We start from the raw sequence: 21,349 nt of genomic DNA on the forward strand, positions 1-21,349 counted from the left end.
TTTGAATGCAACTAATATTCTTTTATTACAAAATACTCATCTACTTTATTTTTTGTTGCAGTGAAAATAATTAAAACGAATTATTGCAGTATTAAAAAGAAAAACAAGCAAAAAACAAACAAACAAACAAAAACAACGAAGAAGTTTCGTTTCGTTTCCGTAGGAAAGGATTTCATGTTTTTGTTGTTACTTCAAGTTCTGCTTCTTGATACAACTTTGAGACGAACTATATTATCTTACTAATTATCTTTGAAATAGTCGCAGAAAACTAAGTTTGGTCGACTTAGACGAGAGGATCCAAAATGGCCGACCAGGACTGAGATATGACACGTGACCGGATGTAAAGGAAGAAATATCTCATGTATTTAATTTAAGCCGTCGTTTCGTATCTTACAACAATTTATTGTAATGATATTAAAAACCATTCCCTGTTAAATTAAAACCGAAAATATGCTAGGAGGGGGAGCATATTTTTCAGTTTCAATTTCGTAGGTAACATCTTTGTCAATAAAAATACTACAAAACTAATATAGTAAAAAAAATACAGCCAATATAGGAGTTAAAAACTTCAATATAGTCAATTTTTCTTTAATTTTCAATTTGGCTTTTTTTTACTAATAGCAACTTACACTAATTATTAGCAAAAGAAAAACACAATTCTCCTTTCATTCAGTTTTTAAGATATGCATTTTTTGTCCCTAATCTGCATTCTAAACTATTTGGGGGGGGGGTCACAAATATAACTGAACACAATAAAAGAAATTACTTTTCAATAAATTGATTATTGCATTCACTTTTATGCATTTTGTTAAAATTTTTAAATAATTATTTTTTGTATTATCACCCAGACTTAGGGTTATTATCAGGAACGGGCGTGTTTTTTTTTTTTTTTTTTTCTTTTAACACATTTCACGATAGACATTCATATGGGCAAGATTTAAAACAAACAAAACTGGTTACATGTCCTTAAAATGTGATCTAATCCCAAATGTGTGATCGTTTTATTTTTTTCCATTTTCCAGTTGTTTACATGTAATCGCCTAATGAAAGGAGAATTGTGTTTTTCTTTTGCTAATAATTAGTGTAAGTTGCTATTAATTAGTATAAGCTCGAGCCGTTGTTTCCTTAATAAATTATTTCAGCTAGAGCCGATGAATTGTCAGATATTTTTTTTTTTTTTTTTTACTTCGTTTTGTTTTGGTAAGGTTTCATTATTATTTAACATTTATTTGTTGTATATGTTGTAACGGCTTAAATTAAATACATGAGATATTTCTTCCTTTACATCCGGTCACGTGTCATATCTCAGTCCTGGTCGGCCATTTTCGATCCTCTCGTCTAGGTCGACCAAACTAATATTTATTTTTCAAGGGATTTTTGGTTTTACGAGGAATTTATTTAACTTCTTAATTTAGATGAATTTGTCAGTTTCTTCCAACGTGATAACAGTTTTCATTATAATGTTTTTTCACCTGTAATTTTTTTACATTTAATCTCTTTAATTAATTTTTCTCGTATAGATTAACTTTAGATTAATCTTTTAAACACAATCAAGAAATAATCGGAAATCTGTATTAAAAAAAATAAATAAAAATACGAAAAGGCGGCTATCAGTTTCAACCATTAAATTGCACGTGCAACGAATTAGAGAAATAATAAAGATGAAACTTGTAATCTGTTCTCTCTCATGTAAATATTAAAATTTTAAATAAAATAATAATAATTTTATCCGTGATATTCACCAAATAGATCGGCTCTATTTCGAAATAATTTTTATTTTTTTATTTTTCCTCTTCAATTTTGTTTTCTGCGAACTTGCTATTCCGTTCGTCATCTTGAATGTTAAGTTGAGCTTGTAAAGTCAATCACATTTAAAAAATCGTTTCCTTTATAAAAGCAGATAAAGTTAATCGAAAGCGGATTATAAAACAAAAACGTAAGTATTACTACATGGCGCACGTATGTGTATTTTTTATTTACATCTTTTTTTCATCGGATTATTATCGTTGAAAATATTTCAATGTTGATTGTTTTTGTGGTCAATTTTCAGATTAGGACTACCTCCACAATTTTCTTTTAAATGATGACTTTTAAAAGTTTTCGGCCATGCTTAATACGAAAATCGCATTGCAATTTGGCAGAAATAATTAGTTATCGAGATATAAAAAGTTGTATTATGCATTGTATTCTTTGGCGGCCATCTTTAGTACGCGCGTAGATTTGTTTATGGAGCGCGCGCACGTGCGTAAAAACGATGGCCGCCAAAGAATACAATGCATAATACAACTTTTTATATCTCGATAATTACTTCTGCAAAATTTCACTGCGATTTCCTTTTTCAGCATAGTAGAAAACTTATAAAAGTCGTCATTTAAAAGAAAATTGCGGAAGTGGACCTAATCTAAAAAAATATACCTTTTTTGTTTTCAGCATTGACTTAAATATAAAAAAAAATAACTTCTTATCTTTTACAAAAAAATAATCATAATAATAATTTTATAAATTTTTATATGTTTTTAACTTATAAAACAAAAACATAAGTATTACTACATGGCGAACGTATGTGTATTTTTTATTTTCATCTTTTTTTCATTTTTTTTCATCGGATTATTATCGAATGGTCACTAATCTATCAGATTTTGTTTTCAATACTGACTTAAACATAAAAGAAGGTCAATACGTAATTCTTTATGTTATCAGTTGTGGCCAATTCTGTATGCGTTTTCACGTACAGAATTGATAACATTTTTCTTGATTTTTGTACTTTAATGTCCTTTTGTCTTTATTGAAACGAAATCAGAAGGAAAAATAATCCTAATGAAAATGAATAAATATTTTAAAAGTGACGCAGAGAATTAGTTTTTATGACATGAGAAAATTATTTTTTTCAAAAAGTGAGGATCACTTTTCTATATAAATTTAATGCCAAATGAGCAACCACTTTCTGGCCACATGGTGATATTTGGTTAATTGTTAATTCCTTTCCACCTTAACAGTCATCTTTACCATGACGAATTCTGAAAGTTTTCGCATATGCTGAAAACGAATATCACATTTAAAATTGACGCAAACAAGTAGTTGTATGGATATTAAGCTGAGTAATTATTTATGTTATCAGTGGTGGCCGCCATTCATAACATAAGGAATTACATTGCTTAACATTTGGAAAACTCGTTATTATTTTGTTAACTCAATTTTTTCTTTCCAAGAATAAGTTTCTTTTTTCTTGTGTTTAATATCTTAATACGGAACACCGGATGCATGGTGAATACCATTTGATAATTTAAAATGAACATCAGTAGATGACACTCGATAACTTCAATACTCGAGTTTATAAACAAGAAAAAATTAATTTCTTTTGTTTTTCTCATAGTGTTTTCTTTCATAACTGGTTTCTACCGCTTCGCATACTCTGTCGAAATGGTTAGCCATAATCATGTTCCATAGTGTCACATATAAAACGAAATCCAAGAAAGGAATATTTTTTTAAAACCAGAATATAGATCTTACCCAACCTAAAGAATTCCCTCTCACTTGTTCCTCTTTCCCACTTCTAAACTCCAATAAATATTGAGATATCAGTTTGTTCTGTGGCTCAATCACTATCCAACTCATTGGACTTTCCTCAATCAACGTTGCCCACAAATGTTCCACGTGCGCCTTCTGGTGGTTCTTATAAAAAACCAGATTTCCAATCTTAAAATCTACTGACTTTATTTTCTTATTCTTTTTCTCTATCAGTTTTTCCTACCTTTTTTAATGTTATGCCTTATCAAAGTAAAAGATCGATGCATCTCTTTTAAAGCGATCTCATGTTGCTCATCACCATAGTATACTCTACAAGGCATCAATATATTATCTAATGGCAAGATCACGTCTCTGTTGAATAGCAAGTAGTATAGTGATAATTTCGTTGTTTCGCTCACATGAAATCTAATTCGAAGTATATCTTTACCCCATTTTTTTAAGCCATCATAGCTTTTATCACACTTGTGTTGAGATTCTCTGCAACAAAGAAGTCACGGTGCAAAACTGACATTCTATTCCTACTGTTAATCGAGCAAGCCATTTTAGAATTAATGGGGAGTCATTAGCTGTTCTTAAACTTTTTTATAACATAGTTCAGGTTCGTGTCTAAGTGCTTTAAAAACACTGTTTATTACTAACATCTCTGTTCTCCTATCCACCAGAGTTCTATAATTCTTTCCCTCAATTGTAATCAAAACAGAATTTGATATGCCCATGTTACCGACTATTTGCACTGGTATGCTGTTTTTTCATTCATCGGGCATTGCAAGAATGGAGCATCTCTGGTTTCCCTGGATATGCTTCTTGCAGAATCTCTGTATGTTGGCCATCTTGACAAAATATTAACACTTAATTATCTATCTGCCTCTTTCTTTCTCTCTAGTTTTAAATCCTAGCTCCCTATTCTCTACTTGGTTTCCTCTTTTACATTTGTCTACCTATCTTTGGGAACTGTCTGGATTTATAGCCTCAACCAGAATCTGCCATATCATGTGACAAAACTTCATGGGCTTGTCTTCATACTCCTGGCATCCATTAAGTCAGATCTTCCATTTAACTTTTGCTAGGGCTTTCTGATAAGCCGCTTGAACATCCTGTGGTTCATGTCTCATCACAACCATCTCCACCTTCCTGTGCCTGAGGCCCTCTATACAGAATCCCAATACCTGTTATTTGACTAATCTGCTTCTCTGGTCTATCACACTATAAACGCCTTATTCTAATCTAACTAACCTATGCATGTAGCCATGTCTCTTTTCTAATGTTCACTAATTCGACTTTGTTTGTTAGGGTTTGCAACAATTTCGTAGTACCCCTCTAGGGATTTTTTTAATTCTGCCCATTTTTAACTTTCATGAATTGTAAAGAGAGCTATCTGACATTTTTCCTCATCAACTGCTCCTATTACCCTTAAATACTTCTCTACATCATCCACCGACTTCCTGAATTCTCTACATCATCTGCCCACCTCCATAAAGCTTTTAGATCATCTACCCACCCCCTCAATTCTTTACATTATCCACCCACCTCCCTCAATTCTTTACATCATCTACCAACCTTCCCCAATTCTCTACATAATCAACCCACCTCCCTCAATTCTCTACATCATCTACCCACCTCCCTCAATTCTTTACATAATCTACCCACCTCCCTCAATTCTTTACATTATCCACCCACCTCCCTCAATTCTTTACATCATCTACCCACCTCCCTCAATTCTTTACATCATCTACCCACCTCTCTCAATCCTTTACATCATCTACCAACCTCACTCAATTCTTTACATAATCTACCCACCTCCCTCAATTCTTTACATTATCCACCCACCTCCCTCAATTCTCTACATTATCTACCCACCTCCCTAAATTCTTTACATCATCTACCCACCTCCCTCAATTCTTTACATCATCTGCCCACCTCCCTCAATTCTTTACATTATCTACCTACCCCCTCAATTCTTTACATTATCCACCCACCTCCCTCAATTCTTTACATCATCTACCCACCTCCCTCAATTCTTTACATTATCTACCCACCTCCCTCAATTCTTTACATTATCCACCCACCTCCCTCAATTCTCTACATCATCCACCCACCTCCCTCAATTCTTTACATTATCCACCCACCTCCCTCAATTCTTTACATCATCTACCCACATCCCTCAATTCTTTACATCATCTACCCACCTCCCTCAATTCTTTACATTATCCACCCACCTCCCTCAATTCTTTACATCATCTACCCACCTCCCTCAATTCTTTACATCATCCACCCACCTCCCTCAATTCTTTACATCATCTACCCACCTCCCTCAATTCTTTACATCATCTACCCACCTCCCTCAATTCTTTACATCATCCACCCACCTCCCTCAATTCTTTACATCATCCACCCACCTCCCTCAATTCTTTACATCATCTACCCACCTCCCTCAATTCTTTACATCATCTACCCACCTCCCTCAATTCTTTACATCATCTACCCACCTCCCTCAATTTTCTACATTATCTACCCACCTCCCTCAATTCTTTACATAATCAACCCACCTCCCTCAATTCTTTACATTATCCACCCACCTCCCTCAATTCTCTACATCATCTACCCACCTCCCTCAATTCTTTACATAATCTACCCACCTCCCTCAATTCTCTACATCATCTACCCACCTCCCTCAATTCTCTACATAATCCACCCACCTACCTCAATTCTTTACATAATCTACCCACCTCCCTCAATTCTCTACATAATCCACCCACCTCCCTAAATTCTCTACATCATCTACCCACCTCCCTACATTCTTTACATCATCTACCCACCTCCCTCAATTCTCTACATCATCTGCCCACCTCCCTCAATTCTTTACATAATCTACCCACCTCCCTCAATTCTCTACATCATCTACCCACCTCCCTCAATGCTTTACATCATCTGCCTACCTCCCTCAATTCTCTACATCATCTACCCACCTCCCTACATTCTTTACATCATCTACCCACCTCCCTCAATTCTCTACATCATCTACCCACCTCCCTACATTCTTTACATCATCTACCCACCTCCCTCAATTCTTTACATAATCTACCCACCTCCCTCAATTCTTTACATCATCTACCCACCTCCCTCAATTCTTTACATCATCTGCCCACCTCCCTCAATTCTTTACATCATCTACCCACCTCCCTCAATTCTCTACATCATCTACCCACCTCCCTCAATTCTTTACATCATCTGCCCACCTCCCTCAATTCTTTACATAATCTACCCACCTCCCTCAATTCTTTACATCATCCACCCACCTCCCTCAATTCTTTACATAATCAACACACCTCCCTCAATTCTTTACATCATCCACCCACCTCCCTCAATTTTTTACATAATCTACCCACCTCCCTCAATTCTCTACATAATCTACCCACCTCCCTCAATTCTTTACATAATCTGCCCACCTCCCTCAATTCTTTACATAATCTACCCACCTCCCTCAATTCTCTACATAATCTACCCACCTCCCTCAATTCTTTACATAATCTGCCCACCTCCCTCAATTCTTTACATCATCTACCCACCTCCCTCAATTTTTTACATAATCTACCCACCTCCCTCAATTCTCTACATAATCTACCCACCTCCCTCAATTCTTTACATAATCTACCCACCTCCCTCAATTCTTTACATCATCTACCCACCTCCCTCAATTTTTTACATAATCTACCCACCTCCCTCAATTCTCTACATAATCTACCCACCTCCCTCAATTCTTTACATAATCAACCCACCTCCCTCAATTCTTTACATAATCTGCCCACCTCCCTCAATTCTTTACATAATCTGCCCACCTCCCTCAATTCTTTACATAATCTGCCCACCTCCCTCAATTCTCTACATCATCTACCCACCTCCCTCAATTCTTTACATAATCTACCCACCTCCCTCAATTTTTTACATCATCCACCCACCTCCCTCAATTCTCTGCATCTGCCCACCTCTCTCAATTCTTTACATCATCTGCCCACCTCCTTCAATTCTTTACATAATCTACCCACCTCCCTCAATTCTTAACATCATCTACCCACCTCCCTCAATTCTTTACATCATCTGCCCACCTCCCTCAATTCTTTACATCATCTGCCCACCTCGCTCAATTCTTTACATCATCCACCCACCCTCCTCAATTCTTTACATAATCTACCCACCTCCCTCAATTCTCTACATCATCTACCCACCTCCCTCAATTCTTTACATCATCTACCCACCTCCCTCAATTCTTTACATCATCTACCCACCTCCCTCAATTCTTTACATCATCTACCCACCTCCCTCAATTCTCTACATCATCTACCCACCTCCCTCAATTCTTTACATCATCTACCCACCTCCCTCAATTCTTTACATCATCCACCCACCTCCCTCAATTCTTTACATAATCTACCCACCTCCCTCAATTCTTTACATAATCCACCCACCTCCCTCAATTCTTTACATCATCTACCCACCTCCCTCAATTCTTTACATCATCCACCCACCTCCCTCAATTCTCTACATCATCTACCCACCTCCCTCAATTCTCTACATCATCTACCCACCTCCCTCAATTCTTTACATCATCCACCCACCTCCCTCAATTCTTTACATAATCTACCCACCTCCCTCAATTCTTTACATCATCTGCCCACCTCCCTCAATTCTTTACATCATCCACCCACCTCCCTCAATTCTCTACATCATCCACCCACCTTCCTCAATTCTTTACATCATCTACCCACCTCCCTCAATTCTTTACATCATCTTCCCACCTCCCTCAATTCTTTACATCATCTACCCACCTCCCTCAATTCTTTACATCATCTACCCACCTCGCTCAATTCTTTACATCATCTACCCACCTCTCTCAATTCTCTACATCATCTACCCACCTCCCTCAATTCTTTACATCATCTACCCACCTCCCTCAATTCTTTACATCATCCACCCACCTCCCTCAATTCTTTACATAATCTACCCACCTCCCTCAATTCTTTACATAATCCACCCACCTCCCTCAATTCTTTACATCATCTACCCACCTCCCTCAATTCTTTACATCATCCACCCACCTCCCTCAATTCTCTACATCATCTACCCACCTCCCTCAATTCTTTACATCATCTACCCACCTCCCTCAATTCTTTACATCATCAACCCACCTCCCTCAATTCTTTACATAATCTACCCACCTCCCTCAATTCTTTACATCATCTGCCCACCTCCCTCAATTCTTTACATCATCCACCCACCTCCCTCAATTCTCTACATCATCCACCCACCTCCCTCAATTCTCTACATCATCTACCCACCTCCCTCAATTCTTTACATCATCTTCCCACCTCCCTCAATTCTTTACATAATCTACCCACCTCCCTTAATTCTTTACATAATCTACCCACTTCCCTCAATTCCCTACATTATCCACCCACCTCCCGCAGCCACCGTCTTTTCTATGTAAAAATAGCTTCTCCATTATAACAATGGCGTACTACTGACGAAAAACAAGATAACAATACAACTCAAAATAAATTTTTGTTATGAAAAATGAAAAAGTGAGCAAAATATTAAGTCTAAAAAGTTTTAAACAAAAAACTCCAAAATATGTGATTCTCCCTTTATTTACAATTATGCGTGCACACGTTGAAAAACTTTAATGAAAGATAAAAATTATTTCAGAATTTAATATAAAATGATTTCCCATCATTCAGTCACATTTTCGGTTGTTCAAAGATAAAAACACAATATTTAAAATTTTGACCGCTAGTCAAAGTTTTAAATATTTATAGTCTTGATAAGAAAATAGCTCTAACTAAACATGAAAGAAAATTTTTCATCAGATTATCAATTACAAAAATCAATCTGGAATAAAAATCAACAACAAAACGTCCGTTTATAGTGGTTGCTGCTGGTTATGATGCTATTACTAATACTACTGCCTACACTCAAAATTAAAACGATTTTTTCCGGATATCATGTTTATATATTGCTATTTACTCCAATAGAAAAACACATATAATTATTATTTTAACAGATTAAAACAGGAAAAGATTATTTTATTTAACAGTGGTTGTTCAAATAAGACTTTTTAAAAAATGTCCCATACTCGTCATGTTGAAATCTGTTTTTAGACAACGGATAAACGAGTGCTCAAATCTATTTCAGACACCCGAAATTATTAAAAGTGATATCTTTTCTGCCAAGATTCTAAATCTCATGAAAATATTCTTCATACAAACACAGTATGAGTATTTGAAAATCTTACCGAAAACACCATCTTATGATGTTAACATTTTTATAACTTTATTTGCTTAAAACTCTTAAAATATATAATGTACGTTATTATTTATAAATTTATTTGAAAGGGTATTACTTTCCTAACAAAACGTTGGTATTTTGAGAACTTATAATTCTTTGGTTTGTAAAATATGACTGTTTTATCAGAATCCCCTTGGGATCTGTGATTATCCAAAGCATTTCATCGTGTATGTGTATTGCTACTAATAAAAATACATGTCAAAATAAGATGGAAAGTTTAAGAAAACAATACAACAGAGAGCTAGACACAATATAGTATTCAAGAGTGATTCAACTCTCCAGAAACATGTGCATGTCAAAAATCTTGACTAATAGATTTCATGTTAATAGGGGAAATTATACAAATGTGAGTCATGTCATTAACTAACAGACATAAATGTTATTTAACACAAGAGACGTCACTCTAACAGAAAACGCAACGTTTGGAAAAGTATCAAGTATTTTTTACCCACCTATTTATATATTTTAAAAATAATTATTTGTTAAATCTGTTCACAAAATAAATAAATTTGATTTTTATTTTTAATTACATTTCATGTCTTTTTCTGCGAAAATGTCCAAAATAGAGAAAGGAGTTGTACCACTCGTACATGTGAACCAAAAAAATAATTCAGTCACATTTTCGGTTGTTCAAAGCAAAAACCACAATATTTTTAAAAAATTTGATCACTAGTCAAAGTTTTTAAATATTTATATGCTTGATAACAAAACATGTAAGCAAATTTTTATAATCAGATTTACAATAAAAAATGGATCTGGAATAAAAATCAACAACAAATAAACGGCTGTTTACAGTGGCCGTGTTATCGCTGCTGCTGGTTATGATGCTATTACTAATACTACAGTATACACTCAAAATCAAAAAAGATTTTTTCTGAATATCATGTTTTATAATTGCTGTTTACCACAACAGAACACCACATACAATTATTATTTTAACATTAAAACAGCAAAAAGATTGTTTTATTTAACAGTGTTTGTTCAAATAAATTAAAAAAAAAAAACAAATTTCCGTACTCGTCCTGTTGAAATCTTTTTTTTTTACACAACGGAAAAACGAGTGCTCAAATCTATTTCAGAGAAGCGAAACTATTAAGAATGTTATTTTCTTGGCTAGATTCCAAATCTCATGAAAAAATTAAAATATATAATATACATTATTATTTATGAATTTATTTGTTTAAAACTCTTAAAATATATAATGTACATCATTATTTATAAATTTATTTAAAACTCTTAAAAATATAATGTACATCATTATTTATAAATTTATTTGCTTAAAACTCTTAAAATATATAATTTACATTATTATTTATAAATTTATTTGAAAAAAAAAACGGTGGTATTTTGACGACTTAAAATGCTTTGGTTTGTAAAATATGACTGTATTAGCAGAAGCCCATGTAAATCTGTGATTATCCAATGTGCTGTATCGTTCATGTGTATTGCTACTAATAAAAATACATGTAAAAAAGGTGGAAAGTTTAAGAAAACAATCCAGCCAGGGCTCTACGGACAAATTTAATTTTACTTGACCTTTGGCAACCAAATATCTTAATTTATTAGCCAAATAGAAAATTTACTAGCCAAACTAATGTACCTATATACAATGCCTCCACACAGGACAGAGTTAGACACCAGGGTCGGTTTTTAATGTAATGCAAAAATTTGCCAAACCAATGTAATGCTATTTCACTGTTATGAATAAACCAATAATATTAGGTGATGTTTTTTAATTTTCGAATTATGACATAAACAAAATTAAAATAGGGAAATTCAGAAATTTTATTCAGTTTCAATTTTATAAAATATAAATTGAATAAAGAGATTAAATCTTTTTATTTTTAAATATTACTGCTCTGTTAATTTACAGTTTATATATATATATGTATGTGTATATATATTGTGTGTATATTTATATATTATGTATATATATATATTGTGTATATATATATTGTATATATATATTGTATATATATATATATATTGTGTATATATATATTGTGTGCATATATATGTGTGTATATATTGTGTGTATATATATTGTGTATATATATATATTGTATATATATATTGTGTATATATATATATATTGTGTACATATATACTGTATATATATATATTGCATATATATATATATATTGTATATATATATTGTGTATATATTTATATATATTGTGTATATATATGGTGTGTATATATTTATATGGTGTGTGTATATATATATTGTGTGTATATATTGTTCATATATATTGTATATATATATATATATTGTGTGTATATATATATTGTGTATATATATATTGTGTATATATATTATATATATTGTGTATATATATTATATATATTGTGTATATATATTGTGTATATATATTATATATATTGTGTATATATATATTATATATATTGTGTATATATATATTGTGTATATATATTGTGTATATATATTGTTTATATATATATATATATTGTGTATATGTGTATATATAGTGTGTATATATTGTATATATATATATTGTGTATGTGTATATATATATATATATTGTGCATATATATTGTGTGTATACATATATTGTGTGTATATATATATATATTGTGTATATATATATTGTGTATATATATATTATATATACATATTATATATTATATATATATAATATATATTTTGTATTATATATATATATTGTGTGTATATATATATTATATATATATATATTGTGTATATATATATATAATCCTTTCTTATTTTTCAGTTAAAAATATGAAATATCATTAAATGATTTCAAAAGTACAAAAGTTTTCAATAAAAATCGGTGAAAAGGATTTTGCAATGACTATTTTTTAATAGTTTATAATATTCTAAAAAAAGATTTTTTAATTAAAACATAAAATGACATAATATATAATAAATAAATTCTATTTCCGACTATTTTCGCACTTTAGCTGGGCCACCCCCTTAGCTACATAAGTGGCTATGCGCCTCTTAACCCTCAGACTATTTTCGTATATTTTACGGCTTTCGTTAAGGTACGCTCGAGCGCACACCAAGGCTAGTCATGTGCCATATGTGCGCGCACACATGTATTAAAGTGGCTTATCACATAGGCGTAGTAATCTTTTGCGGACAATTTAAAATTAGATGGAAATAAATTTTTTAAAAATTGCTGATAATTTCGAAAAGACAATAGTTTTTTTGTTTTTTTGTTGGTGAATGTCGATAATACACTATGGCAGGACTTGCCTTTTAAATCTTTATAAAGTTCATGGCTTTTTTTGCTTCATTAGCTGAATATTTTAATAGAATGTACATTTTTTAAGAAAAAAATATTTGAAAATTGACTTACCGCAGTGCACAGTAAATGAAATATAATGCTGTATTTAAGAGATAGCAAAATAATTCTTTTTGTTTTTTTAATTTAAGATAAAGATCTTAACCGCAAACCACCACTTAGCATGTGTAATTATAATGTTATTCCAATGATATTCTTTCAAAACTTCAAAAGAATGAAATATAATGCTGTATTTAAGAGATAGCAAAATAATTCTTTTCGTTTTTTTAATTTAAGATAAAGATCTTAACCACAAACCACCACTTAGCATGTGTAATTATAATGTTATTCCAATGATATTCTTATGAAAGATCTGACTCTGTTCACTTACTTTGAACCCCAGATACTGTACTTCTCCTAAAATCGCACACTACATCACTTTCAACCTGAGGTTGTGTTTATGTAAACTTGCTAGTAGTACCCTATCTATGTGATCCAAGTGACTTTCCATCGTATCTTACAATATAAAAATATCATCCAAATATGGTAATGCATAATCTTTCTGTCCCTGTAGAACTATGGACATTAATTGCTGAAACATCCTCGGGGCGTTTGCGAGACCAAATGGTATAATGTTAAAGTGAAATAAACCCCAGTTGCAGGTAAATGAAATTCTTTTCTTTATCATTCTTATTTAATGTAACCTGAGAGTAACCTGACTTCAGATCTAAGTTTACAAAGTATTTTGCTGACCCAAGTAAGGCTAATATGTCATCAATGACCGGTAACACTCAGGCAAACTTCTTCATGACTTTATTTACAGCCTTTACATCTATTTTACTACCATCCTTCTTTTCTACTTTCACAATCAGAAAACTCCATGGACTATTCGATCGTTCAATTACATCTGCTTGCATCATTTCACCTAAATTGACATACATCCTCACCTCATGTTTCTTAAGCCACTTGCGGTTTTTATCACATTTGTGTTGAGATTCTCTGCAACAAAGAAATTATGGTAGAAAGACTGACTTTCTATCCCTACTGTTAAAGCTGAAAAATTGTTCACACATTTTGAATGAATTTGATTTTTAAAAAATTACATTTTATGTCTTTTTCTACTTTTTTTATGCTTTAACTGAGCATCTCCTACAAATTAAAATACCGATTCTGCATTTTTCATAATTGGGCACATTAGTTTCTATTCAATAATAATTCGCTGCAAACATTGGAAAAAAGACGAAAACTAAAAAAATAGAGAGCTGATACCGCTCATACATGTGAACCTAAAAAATAATTCAGTCACATTTTTGGTTGTTTAAAACAAAAACACAATATTTAAAATTTTGACCACTAGTCAAAGTTTTTAAATATTTATATGCTTGATAAGAAAATAGCTCTAACTAAACATGAAAGAAAGGTTTTTATAATCAAATTTTCAATTTAAAAAAATCGATCTGGAATAAAAAATCAACAACAAAAAACGTCCTTTTACAGTGGCTGTGCTATCGCTGCTTCTGATTATTATGCTATTCCTAATGCTACAGTCTACACTCAAAATCAAAACGATTTTTTCTGGATATCATGTTTTTAATTGCTATTTACAACAACAGAAAACCATATACAATTATTATTTTAACAGATTAAAATAGTAAAAAGATTGTTTTATTTAACATGATAGTTCAAATAAAATTAAAACAAAAAAGTTCCATACTCATGTTGACATCTTTTTTACACAACGGAAAAACGAGTGCTCAAATCTATTTCAGACAGGCGAAACTATTAAAAGTGCAATCTTTTCTTGGCTAGATTCTAAATCTCACGAAAACATTCTTCATACCAGCACAGTACGAGCATTTAGAAATTGGGGGAGTTGTTACAAAATTTTACTGAAAACGTCATTTTATGATGTTAACATTTTTTATCAATTTATTTGCTTAAAATTCTTAAAATATACTATCTACATTATTATTTATAAATTTATTTGTTTAAAATTCTTAAAATATATAAGGTACATTATTATTCATGAATTCATTTGCTTAAAACTCTTAAAATATATAGTGTACATTATTATTTTAAATTTATTTGTTTTAAACTCTTAAAATATACAATGCACATTTATCAATTTATTTGTTTAAAACTCTTAAAATATATAATGTACGTTATTATTTATAAATTTATGTGTTTAAAACTCTTAAAATATATAAGGTGCATTATTATTTATAAATTTATTTGTTTAAAACTTTTAAAATATATACTGCACATTATTATTTATAAATTCGTTTGAAAAACAAAACAGTGGTATATTGACGACTTTAAATGCTTCGGTTTGTAAAATATGACTATTTTTCAGAATCCCCTTGGAATGTGCGATTATCCAAAGCATTTTATCGTTCATGTGTATTGCTACTGATAAAAATGTCAAAATAAGGAAAGTTTAAGAAAACAATACACCAGAGAGCTAGACACAATAGAATATTCAAAAGTGATTCGACTCTCCAGAATCATGTACATGTCAATCTGCTTATGTAAGAATCATGACTAATATATTCCATGTAAATGTGGAAAATTATACAAATGTGAGCCATGTCATTCACTAACAGTAAAATTAGAAAAATGTTGAAAAGCTGTAATATATAGAAAAATTTAAAAAATTTTTTATAGGATTAAGTACAAATTATAGATGGAAGAGAACAGTTATGAGCAAGCTGACTTAAGAAAAACAGCGCATACATATAATAATTGCAAAAAAAACAAACTATTTTTACTTATACTTAAAAAACCCTGATTATAGTAGTCTAATAACGTATCCAGATAGGACACGCCTACAAAACTTATGACTCATACTATAAATTATACAAAATATATACTGCACATTATTATTTATAAATTCGTTTGAAAAAAACAAAACAGTGGTATATTGACGACTTAAAATGTTTTGGTTTATAAAATATGACTATTTTATCAGAATCCCCTTGGAATGTGTTATTATCCAAAGCATTTTATCGTTCATTGTGTATTGCTACTGATAAAAATATCAAAATAAGGAAAGTTTAAGAAAACAATATAACAGAGAGATAGACATAATATAGTATTCAAGAGTGATTCGGGTCTACAGAAACGTGTTGTTCATGGAAAGCCACTTATGAAAACAATCATGACTAATAGATTCCATGTAAATGTGGAAAATTATACAAATGTGACTCATGTCATTCACTAACAGTAAGGTTTTAAAATCATTGAAAAGCTGTAATATGTGGAGAGATTGAAAAATTAGTTATGGCAGAATATATATGGATGGAAAAGTTAAATCATCTACCATTATGGGATAAAGTAAAAATTATAAATAGAGAAAAACAATGAAGAGTAAGCTAGGTTATATATTAACATGATGAAGGAAACATTAATAATAATATATATACATATACTAATGTGTAATAAAAATATATATATATATACTAATATGTAATAAAAACTGTCTATATATATATATAAATATATATATATATATATTAAATATATATATATATATATATATATATATATATGATATGAAGTAATGAATACTGATAACATCTAGAAACAAAAAAGTTCTTTAAATTCATGCTAGGATTGTCTGTTAGGACCTGTAATACTAATATATGTTGCTATGATTAGAGTACTTGGTAAAATTTAGTTGTAGGTTACATACTACTGAACGCAAGAAGTTTTTATCCTCAATGAGATTGAAAATAGAATTAAAAATTACTTAGGAATTTTTACCCAGTCATCGCTACCAATACGAGAGTGTGCTAATCTCATGTACTAAATAAACCGTTCCATTCAGAATTATGTAAAGATTTTTGAGTTCAAGAGAAAGGTTCTCAAGTTCGACAAATACACCCAAATAAGATCGGAGGTAACATAGAAACGTTGTGAAAATAACACCCAAGTGGAGAACAGTATTTTGAAGAATCAAATAATATGAAGACTCAATCCTCATCTCTAAAATAAAAAAAACGTGATTATTTTGTTTTAAAAATAAAAACACATTAATTTTGTAAAAAAACCTGTATTGAATTAAAAATATACTCATTTTATTTTTTATTTCATTATTAATAGATGTTTGGATATTTTTAATAACTACCAACATAATAAATTGAATTTTACAACATAAAATGTAATTTTTCAAATTTATTTTATACTTTCAGAATTTGTAACAATGAAAAGAAATTCATTAATGGATAAGAAGCACCTTTCGGCATGGTTGATTTAAAAATCGCTTAAAATAATTATGAATTTCTTCATATAAATTTTCCAAAGTTGAAATGTATTAGCGTGCTACTTCATTACATTCCTACTTTTGTGGGATCAGATGCAAGCAAACATGAGATACAAACAACATTCTTGTGAAGTATGTAGTTCTTCTATTGCACTGAAGTCAACGTTGTTGCATCATATGAAAACACATATGGGAGAGAAACCACATTCTTGTGAAGTATGTGGTTCTTCTTTTGCATGGAAGTCAAATTTGTTGAGTCATATGAAAACACATACGGGAGAGAAACCACATTTTTGTAAAGTATGTGGTTCTTCTTTTGCATGGAAAACAAGTTTGTTGCATCATATGAAAACACATACGGGGGAGAAACCACATTCTTGTGAAGTATGTGGTTCTTCTTTTGCACAGAGATCACATTTATTGAGTCATATGAAAACACACACGGGAGAGAAACCACATTCTTGTGAAGTATGTGATTCTTCTTTTGCACAGAGGTCACATTTATTGAGTCATATGAAAACACATACGGGAGAGAAACCACATTCTTGTGAAGTATGTGGTTCTTTTGCATGGAAGTCAAGTATGTTGCATCATATGAAAACACATACGGGAGAGAAACACCATTCTTGTGAAGTATGTGGTTCGTCTTTTGCATCGAGGTCAAGTTTAGTGAATCATATGAAAACACATACGGGAGAGAAACCACATTCTTGTAAAGTATGTGGTTCTTCTTTTGCACAGAGGTCACATTTATTGAGTCATATGAAAACACATACGGGAGAGAAACCACATTCTTGTGAAGTATGTGGTTCTTCTTTTGCATGGAAGTCAAGTTTGTTGACTCATATGAAAACACATACGGGAGAGAAACCACATTCATGTCAAGTATGTGATTCTTCTTTTGCACAGAGGTCACATTTATTGAGTCATATGAAAACACATACGGGAGAGAAACCACATTCTTGTGAAGTATGTGGCTCTTCTTTTGCATGGAAGTCAAGTTTGTTTAGTCATATGAAAACACATACGGGAGAGAAACCACATTCTTGTGAAGTATGTGGTTCGTCTTTTGCATGGAAGTCAAGTTTGTTTAGTCATATGAAAACACATACGGGAGAGAAACCACATTCTTGTGAAGTATGTGATTCTTCTTTTGCATCGAGGTCAAGTTTGTTGGATCATATGAAAACACATACGGGATAGAAACCACATTATTTTGAAGTATATGGTTCTTCTTTTGCATGGAAGTCAAGTTTGTTGACTCATGAAAACACATACGGGAGAGAAACCATATTATTGTGAAGTATGTGGTTCTTCTTTTGCACAGAGGTCACATTTGTTGAGTCATATGAAAACACATACAGGAGAGTCCTGGGAACATATACCCGAACGAACAGTTGGGAATGACAACTACACTATTCACTATGACTACATAATCCCTACTGCTACATATCTTGAAAATGCAGCTGTTAAACCAGATATAGTGATTTGGGACAGAGCAAACAAAAAAGCGACCGTAATAGAGGTCAGTGTACCCAATGATACAGGGCGTAACAGAGTTGAGAGGGAAAAGATTACAAAGTATCAAGGACTTATGTATGATATGAAACGAAATTGGAAATTAAAAGACGTTTCAATTATACCAGTCATCATAGGTGCAACTGGGCTTATGAAAAAGAACTTTAAAAAGTACATAGCAAGCATACCCGGTGAACCAAGTGCAAGATAAATACAAACGATTGCACTGAAAGGGACGGCTAAAATCCTGAAAAGATCTCTTGGTTGGACTCACTAAAATAGGGGTAAATGTCAGACATCTGGTTGGATGTCCCATCCCCTAGAAGAAAAAGTTTAAGAAAAATGAAAAAAAAAAGAGAGAAACCACATTATTTTTAATTATATGGTTCTTTTGCATCCGATTGAAATTTGTTGAGTCATGAAAATAAATACAGAGCTTTCCTAATGATGCTGGACTTAACAGAGCAGCTACAGAAATCCAAATAGTAGTTAAAATACTCCACACATTGTATTTCAAAAATTGGAAAATGTGCCAAACAATAGTGTGCTAAGTTTTTTCTGGAATTATTATTGTTATATAAGTAAGGAAGGTTTTATAGATTGGCTTTAAAGAGGATTTCTTCACTATTATCAGGATAGAATTATAATGACTGCTCACAATGAAAACTTGATTACCACTGCTTTTAAGAAGATAGAAAAAGGCTGGAATGTTTGGAAAATTTCTATTTCAGTAATTATAAGAGCAACTGAATTAGACAAAAGAATTTTTAAAACTGAAAAATATATTTGGTGAAATGATTTCTCGGTTGAAATGTATGAGAATTAATTTCTCGATTGAAATATATTAAATTAAAAAAGAGACAAACAACATTCTGGTTCTTTTAATAAAAAGAAAGATTTATTGTAGGTAGGAACCCCTTCATTTCTGAGAACTTTGAAGAAAATTTAAACAAAAGAAAAACTATATGAAATCTACAAGCTAGCCTCATGACAAATCGTTAAAAATATTTTTAACACAATGCTTAGAACACAACTTTTGCAACGAAACAATAGCAATAATATTTCAAGTTGACTTACACGCAACTACACACATAGCAAACCTTGTTCTAACTCGTCCTCTGTTTACATTTTTTATTCACCTTTATTATTTGCATAAGAATTCATGTTTAGAATTAACTTCTTAGAAATGTAAAATTAATCAACAGCTGCAAACCACCTTTGTACCCTCACCATACTTCACGCAATAATAATATAAAATTTGTGATTCGAAATAAGTAGATAATGCCTGGAATAATACATTCATGAAACAAAACATATACTTGACTTTTACCATCACCAATTGCTTATTATAATTATTGCTAATACCTTGAAATAACTTCCACCGTTAAATGCGGGAGGGGCTTCACATGAATGTTTTTCAGGTTAGTGTGCTCTTCCATATGTTTTTTGCTGTCTCTTCAAATCCCTCTTTCCGAATCACGTGTTTCATAAACAGCGTGAACGAGGATAAGATGAAGAACTTCATTCAAGTTTCAGAAGCAGTTTTTTTTGTGCAACCGGTAGAGAGTAACTACATTTTCGGTCTTTAATCACACATAAGACTTAGAAATGATGAAACATGTATCCATGATTATCTAAAAGAATAAAGAAAATCTTAGGTAATTTTTTTAGTTAGAAATGTTTCTTCTCTTCTTTCGATTTTCTAATTATTATTTTTATAATCTTATCCAATTTATATTTCGATCTGCACATATGGGTATTGCCATTTCACACAATTACGTTATCATAGCCTGGGTTGTACTCATGTCCTGGGTTGTACTCTCTGCACTCGCTTCAACTTAACAGTAATTAAGATGATAAAATGCAAACACATCCACTCTCCAAAATAAGGATGCAATACCCAGAAGTAAAGACCATACAACATTATCTAGTACAAGATGAAAACTGCCATTTTATAAAATTAATTAATCCGATTCAAAAACTTGTTAATAGAATAAAAGATAAAAATGAAAGTTTTCGGATGTCAAAATAATTGTTTGAACGTTTGATAACGCCTCCATATATTTATATATGTTCAAAACACAAGCATGTCCATGTAAAACAAATTAATAGCTCAGTGGCGATAAAAAAATAAAAACGGTTCTGTCGACAGAACGAAGATCGGATTTTTTTACAAAGGTCTACCACACCAGCAATATTAGCCACAACTTCAATTTATCTAAAAAAAATCCAGTTCCACAAAACATAGTCCCCCTCACCTGATTCCCCGAAAAGAGATAATATGTTCCAATTACGCACATAACCTTAACAGTTCTTCAAAACCGGTAGTGATTAAGGTTAAAGGCAATATAAAATAGCAAGCCAGCTATCTTATAGCTGCTGCTGATTTTCTCATGAGTACTCTGTTACACTGCTCCAGAAAAAGTTTACCTAT

The 21,349-nt window shown here is 31.7% G+C and overlaps 1 long non-coding RNA gene across 1 annotated transcript; it reads left to right on the forward strand.

Moving 5' to 3' along the window:
• The first annotated feature begins 1,711 nt into the window (after nt 1–1,711).
• Nucleotides 1,712–20,042, forward strand: LOC145271252 (uncharacterized). Its single transcript, XR_013865779.1, has 3 exons — nt 1,712–1,936; nt 13,711–13,798; nt 17,327–20,042. It is a non-coding gene; the product is annotated as an uncharacterized LOC145271252 (long non-coding RNA).
• Nucleotides 20,043–21,349: the final 1,307 nt, after the last annotated feature.

Source organism: Euprymna scolopes, chromosome 46, assembly GCF_053919585.1.
Source record: "Euprymna scolopes isolate OS-2025 chromosome 46, ASM5391958v1, whole genome shotgun sequence".
NCBI lineage: Eukaryota > Metazoa > Mollusca > Cephalopoda > Sepiida > Sepiolidae > Euprymna > Euprymna scolopes.